The sequence below is a fragment of the Xenia sp. Carnegie-2017 genome, unplaced genomic scaffold, assembly GCF_021976095.1.
Source record: "Xenia sp. Carnegie-2017 unplaced genomic scaffold, XeniaSp_v1 HiC_scaffold_6, whole genome shotgun sequence".
In the NCBI taxonomy this organism is placed as follows: domain Eukaryota; kingdom Metazoa; phylum Cnidaria; class Anthozoa; order Malacalcyonacea; family Xeniidae; genus Xenia; species Xenia sp. Carnegie-2017.
In genome coordinates, this window is record NW_025813526.1 from 11,948,042 (window position 1) to 11,955,213 (window position 7,172).

The 7,172-nt window shown below is 34.0% G+C and overlaps 1 long non-coding RNA gene across 1 annotated transcript in view; it reads left to right on the forward strand.

Annotated features, from left to right (window-relative positions):
• The window catches only part of LOC124457592, a 20,556-nt gene extending 13,611 nt beyond the window's left edge, over nt 1-6,945 (forward strand). The window contains exons 2-4 of the long non-coding RNA XR_006952675.1: nt 696-699; nt 1,027-1,038; nt 6,936-6,945. This is a non-coding gene — a long non-coding RNA (uncharacterized LOC124457592). The remainder of the gene's footprint in view (nt 1-695; nt 700-1,026; nt 1,039-6,935) is intronic.
• Nucleotides 6,946-7,172: the final 227 nt, after the last annotated feature.

Below are 7,172 nucleotides of genomic sequence, written 5' to 3' on the forward strand. Positions count from 1 at the left end.
ACAAACACCTTTTTTACTTGCTTGAAAATTTTTGCTATCCAATGAATAACGCTATTCAGGCTTCGTGCAACCCGCCCCTGGTGTTATCTTAACGTCACACTCCCCCTCTTGATGAAAAAAGAAAGTTTGTAAGAACTTTCGTTTGTTCACATTATTGCCACAAATATTCTGTTACTTACCCTTGATGTGTTGTATGACCAGATTTTATTTTTTAGCAGCAAACTCCACCGAAATGGTCGTTGATTCTTGTCTTTGAGTTTATGGAGAAACATCAACGGGTAATAATCACTGAACACAGTTCTAGATGAATTAGACAAGGTAACATATATTTTAAAATGCTGCAAAGCTAAGATTAAGGTCAGACAATTTTTTTAACTACAGAGTAGTTCTTTTGACTTTCGTTCAGTTCTCTAGAAAAATAACCAAATCTGGTGATGTACACCATTATCATCCTCTTGTATAAGCACAGCTCCAACGGCAACATCGCTTGCATCCACAGCCAATTTGAATGGAAGTTTGAAATTAGGTGCTGATAAAACAGGTGCCTTCACTAACATGCCCTTTAATCAGCGTACTTCTCGTTCTACTAAATGAGGAGTAGTAGAATGCTAAGTACGCTGAAGTAGATAGCCTTAAAGTTTCAAATAATTGTCGTACTTCTTATTCTACGTACAAACAACATTCTATTTCAAGAGTGTAGTCATTGGTTCAGTAATACGTGAGAAGTTTGAACAGAACATTCAATAATAGCCGTCCATCCCTAAGAATCTCATAATTTGTTTCTTTGTTGTTGGCATGGGAAAGTTAATAATCGCAAAAACTTTGGCTTCTACAGGTTTGACATGACCTTGTCCAACTTTATGTCCAAATGCATTACTGCTGCACATCCAAACTCGCTCTTTGACAATTTTATACTCAAATCTGCTTTTGTTAATCCCGTAAAAAGTTCACAAATGATCTGAATGTGAGTCTCCCATTCTTAGTTGCAATAATTAATTCATCAATGTAAGTATCACAACTATCAAGATCTGCGATGATGTTGTTGCTCAAACGTTGAAACGAACCATGGGAGTTTTCATTTCAAACGGCATAACTTTATATTGATAAAGTACAGAAGGCGTGAGTGGCACTTGCCAGAAATCCTTTTCAAATCAAGTTTTGTCACGTACTTTGCATTTCCAATGCAATCGATTTAATCTTCTATTCAGGATACAGGGGAATGAATCTGACGTTGTAACGTTATTACCTTTACGATAATCTGTATACATTCGATATGTCCCATCTGGTTTAGGCAGCAAAATACAAGGTGATTTATTTTGTCGTCCAGATTTTCAATATGTCTGAGCTGATCAGCTTTTTATGTCGTGTAAATTTTGAGCTCACTAGAACTATCTATAGAAGAAAGACCTAGTGTAACTGCACTGACTTGGCGTGAACCAGAGCTTTTTTTCTTTCATAATAAAGTTCAAGCATGTTAATATGGCATAGCTGTTTAGATTTGCGCCTATCAGGTGTAAAGATGACATAATTTTTATTTTTCTTCTTCTCTCTTACTACATAAGGACAAAAATATTTAGCCTAAAGGGGATGTCCAGGTACGAAGACTAAGATAAAAAATAAATAACCAGACTAAAACTTCCTACTTACTGCGTTCCTATTAAACTGTTTTTCATTGAGGCCTGACTGTTTTGAAGTTTTCTTTGGACAAATCACATGCCTTAGAAAGTCGGATGCGAAAGTCTGAAACATACTGATACATATTCAAACAATCACGATCATTTTAAAGAAATTTCTCTTTAAAGAGTTCTATTGGTCCCTAAACCATATGAACAAATATAAATTCAAAAGGGCTATAACCTAGAAACTCCTCAACCGACGCTCTTGCAGCAGAAAAAAGTAAGTGCATTCCTTCATCCCAACATTTCTCCATTTCAAGGCAATAAGTTTTTATCCTAGTCTTCTGAGTTTCGTAAAATCGTTCTAAAGCCCCCTGACTTTCTGGATGACTGGCGGAAGATGAAAATTGCTAGGTTTTAAGTTCATACATGACTTGTTGAAACAGTCCTGCCATGAAATTTGTACCTTGATCCAAATGATTTGACATTGGAAATCCAAAAATTAAGAAGAATTTTATGAGAACGTCCACAATGGTTTTAGCCTATATGTTGCACAGCAGAATCGCTTCCAGAAACCTTGTTGAGGCACACATTATAGTACGTAATTACTGATGAACTGACTGCGTTTTTGGCAATGGTCCGATGCAATCAACTATCACTACGCAAAACGGTTCTTCAAGAGCTGGAGTTGGGTGTAAGGGTGCCTTCTAAATAGTTTGATTCGGCTTGCCAACGATTTGACATTTGTAGCATGAACGGCTATATTCTGCTTCTTCTTTCTTAATTGATGGCCAGTAAAAGTGCTTTAAAATTTTTCGTAATGTTTTTTCAGTTCCCAAATATCCAGCCAAACGAGTTTCATTTGCCAAACTAAGAATTTCGTCTTGCTAAACTTTAGGCACCACAATTTGTTATCTAACTGCCCATTCGTCATTTGCCAAAACATCTGGTGGTGGCTATTTTCTCATTAATATTTCGTTTTGTAAAAAAATAACAAACAGGACTGTTTGATACCTCATTCTCGTCAACTGCCTTGTTGAACAAAATCTTAGTTTCTTGTTTTTTTTTCGTTTTTCTGACATAAGATTGGGATTTGAAATCGACTGGGATTAACCTAATTGTGGAAAGAAACTGGTATCATAAAAAACAACATATTTTTTTTTCTCAAAAGATTCGGCAAGACATGTATCAGCCAGATCAATTTCATCATCAGCTTTGTCCTCTTTATCTAGTTTGCTTTGCATTTTTACCATAGCTCGAGTAACAACACAGGAGGGGTATGAGTTGTCTCCTTTTTCGAATCTAAAATTTCTTCCAACGAAGGCTCATTTGATAAATTTTTGGTTCAGTGACAACTTTTTACCAGCAAGATAGTTTCCAAGAAGTAAATTTACACCTTTAAATAGCAGACTAGGCTTAATACCTACTTTGACTAGTCCAGAGACAAATTTTGATGTCAAATAAAAGTTATGGAGCATCATTGTAGAATAATTAGTATAATCTACTGATTTAATTAAAAAATTCGAACCCAAATAAGAATTATTTGAAAATGGTAAAGTATCCGTCAATATAATCGATTGAGAAGACCCGGTATCTCTTAATACCTTGATAGGAGTAGCATCAAACAAATCGTCTTTAAATTCAAGAAAACCATCATGAATGGATGGCACAAAAATCTCCATAACAAAATCCGAATTGGCATAATCATTTGGCATAATTTCATTATTTTTATCACATAACGTGACATCCACATCAATACTTGATTTAGAATTTTTAGATGTAAGAGACACTGTTGGCTTCAAATTATCTTGACCTTGCTCTTTTTTCTTCAACTTCCAACAATCAGAAATTAGATGTCCTTCCATTTTACAAAAATTACAGACTCTAGATTCAAAATTTGTTTGTCTTGGCGGCTGTTGTTGGGATAACTTTGACGTAGCATTAAGCATCTCATAATTTTTGACATGATTTCGGCTGCTTCCAGTATTCCTCATACTATTTCAAGCTTTAAGAGGAAATCGATCAGAGGCGGTTTGCTATTAATGTATGGGACACCTTGATTTCGTGGCAACAATGACGGATTATTTAATTTGTTAAAACATGACTTTTTATGAGTCAGAGAAAAATTATCGGCTAAACGTGCTGCGTTATTGAGTGTTGATGCTTTCTGTTCATTTAGGAAAGTTCGAAGCTCATCATGAACACAATGCTTGAATTATTCGACAAGAATCAGCTGTCTAAGATAGTCAAAACCTTTTAGGAGTCGCACTATCTATCTAATAACTGTTCGTTTTTCCTAGCAAGTTCCAAATACGTTTGTCCTTCTTCTCAGTAACCAACTCATAACTTTTTAGTATAGTTTCTTTTAACTGTATCGTAATCGGATGCTTGCTCAATAGATAATTGGGTATATACTTAAAGCACACATAACATAACAATGCTTTTATGAGACTAGTAAGCAAGGTAATGTTGTTGTTCATTTTAAGTGTTCATTATTTTCATTGAATTGTTTGCCGTATTGTTTTTACGAAACTTGTTGTGTGAAGGCATATATTTGGTAAACTTTTTTTTTATTACAAAGTTCTAAGATTAATGTTTGTCCAATCTTTTTATTTATTACGCAAATGCTTGTCAGACGTATGATTTGGCAATTCTTTTCGAGATGTGCATATCTTACATCAAAATGTTAACAAAATTTCCCCATTCATTTTGAATTGAGTTTAGGCCCAGGAAATAGACAAACATGTCGCCCAGCCGAAGTCTCTTAGTTGATTTTTATTCAGGCAAACATTATGTTTACTCCTCATTTGATGAAGATGACTAACCTATATGATCTTTATGTCTGCAAACATGATTTTTAGACTCTGGAACAAATTTTTTGTCAAAACTTGATAGTCAATTCATTACAAAATGCCAAAACATTACAAATAATGCACAATTATGTTTATGAAATTTGTGAATTGCCTTCATTTAGACTATTTGAACAATTTAACTCTCGTGCAGTAGTAAACAATGTAATGTCAAATAAGCAAAAAGACTCTATAATTTAAGTAGTAATTTTCATGAAAAATAATGTAGTGCTCTTCATCAGTTGGTCCTGAGTTGTAGAGAATAGTTTTCCTTTTTGTGGTAACATCATGCCAGAATATCTATCTGTTAATATACACTAGCCAGTATCCTAGCAAAGTTAACCTAAAATTCAATGACTACAAACTTTGTCAAGATATATCTCATTACTTAGCATATGACATGCCATATATCTAGGTGATTAGGCATATATATTCTCATTCGTTGTCAACGTAATCAACTGTTTGCAAACAGTTCTTAATAAATCGTCTGTTAGTGTTTAAACTATAGTTTACACAAACCTAACTTTGATGATATTGACGGTCCACTGAAGAATGCCGTCTAGTGTTATTTTTCAATTACATGGTTATTCAAGCATAACAAACGTTCTTTACCTTACATTATCTACATTATCTAAGTATTAATGTGCATATTCCACACAACCACAAAGCATATCTTCGCGATTTATGTATCGAAATTCTTTTCTCTGAGAGTTTGTAATTAAAGCTGCATTAGAAATCAGGAGGGAGTGAATACTAAAACTAATTTTTCAAGTTGAAGTTTTCGTCCAAAATTTACTTTTAGAACTCATGTTTTTGATAACAGTTACCAGGCCCCTTTCCCCTCCAGATATTTCAATAGAACTCAAATGGATCAACCCAAATTTTGCCAATGCTGATATAGCAATTTCAGCTCTATCACAAGTAACATCTACAAATCCAAGCTGCCTTTCATTAACACTTTTTCTCCATGCAAACAATCATACTTAATTCTCTTTGTTGGAAAGATCAGTGGTCTTTTCAATCTGAATATTTGCGTATGGGAATCATTCCTCAGTCTTAAAGTTTGATTATCTTTGAAGACAACCAATAAATTCTGCTAACATATCTTGAAATTGCTGTTTATTGTGCTACCCATGTCTTGTATTGTGGCAACTGGCAAACGGCATTCTCAATATACCATGTCAATAATAATGTTTTAAAAACATCGTTTTCGTTAGTTCCCAGGGTTACTTAAACATTATATGCTTGGGTAAATTATTATCGCTTTGAGGGGCCTTAGACGATCAAATGTTGAAAATTCTCTCACTGCTGATACGTCTGAAATGCTTTTTTATCATTTAACCAACCAAATCTACTCAAACAGGTTTTATTGTCAATCACAAAGTTGAATAAGATTGTGTTATTGCTGTTCTAAAGCGTTGTAAAATTGGCCTGAACTCTACAAGACAATCAAAATCTTGCAAAACAAATTACAAATTCCAAGAAAATCCAGCTTTTGCTATTAAATGTTAAATATGTCATTCATTTTTATAAGTACTTTTTTTAGTTATCGCGTTTTTTTCCACCAAACCATAATTGTGTTGTAGCTTGCGGCGAAGATGAGCAAGTGTGTTCTGGGTTAACGCAGTCGTAATATCCAAAATTATCCTCACTAGCGTTTTTGTGGCAGGAAATACCATGAAAAGCATCGTTGCCCGCACATGGCACCTTATTTAAATTTAGATGCAAAATTGCGCTTTCCTCTTGGATTAAATGAATGTAACGTTTTATCCAATATTTTTTGCGGATGTGAACCCTTTCAACAAAAAGGCAACGGTTTTTGAAAAGTGATTTTTTTTCATTAATTATTGGAACATTCAGATGGGTTGCAATAAGGCGTTCATTTTTCCAACTATGCTTATGAGATGAGTAATTGCAACTTAAACGCCATCTGGTATTGCCATCATCTATTATACCTTTCATTGTATCCAGTGACAGTCTATAATCCTTCCAGTTTGGCGATGTTTCATTTCGAGAAAAGTTCTTGTAATATGGTTGGTTTCGATAATTCTCGTTATTTTCAAAACTGTAAGACTGCACAAGAGTCCAAGTATTTGCACTGCCAAAGTGACAGTAGACTTTAATTATTTGATCATTGTACGTAGGTATGTTATAATATCCATTTCGAGTGCCAGAAAAACTCAAACACGATCTTGATTTATACTGACAGCGCTCACCAACAAATCCTTTGTCACAGAAACAGGTGGGTCGTTTTTTAATGTTTGGTTGAAACGAAATGTTACATTTTCCTCGATTATTGCAAAAATTGGATGTTTGGCAACAATTAAATACCGTTTGGCAGCTACTTTGATAATCATTAAAAGAGACCTAAAAAAAGAATGAATTATAGTAAGTTTATGAAATGGATTGTCACCAATAGTGCACAATTCTGAAACAGTATGTGATATTAAAGTTGAAGAGCTGGAGGCAGACCACTGATTTAGAATAGACTGGATAACGCACGTGATATAACAGTTTTTGCAATATTTTAGCTTTTACTTCATCGCACAATCTTTGTTTTGCTAAATTATAGCAGAATGCGGAAAATATTTTAAAAGGAGCTTTTTGGTTTTTGTAATGTTAAAAACGCTGTGAAATTTAATTTGCAAGTTTGAAGGAATGAACAACTTTGATAATACACATGATTTTTTAAAACAAAATCTATCAT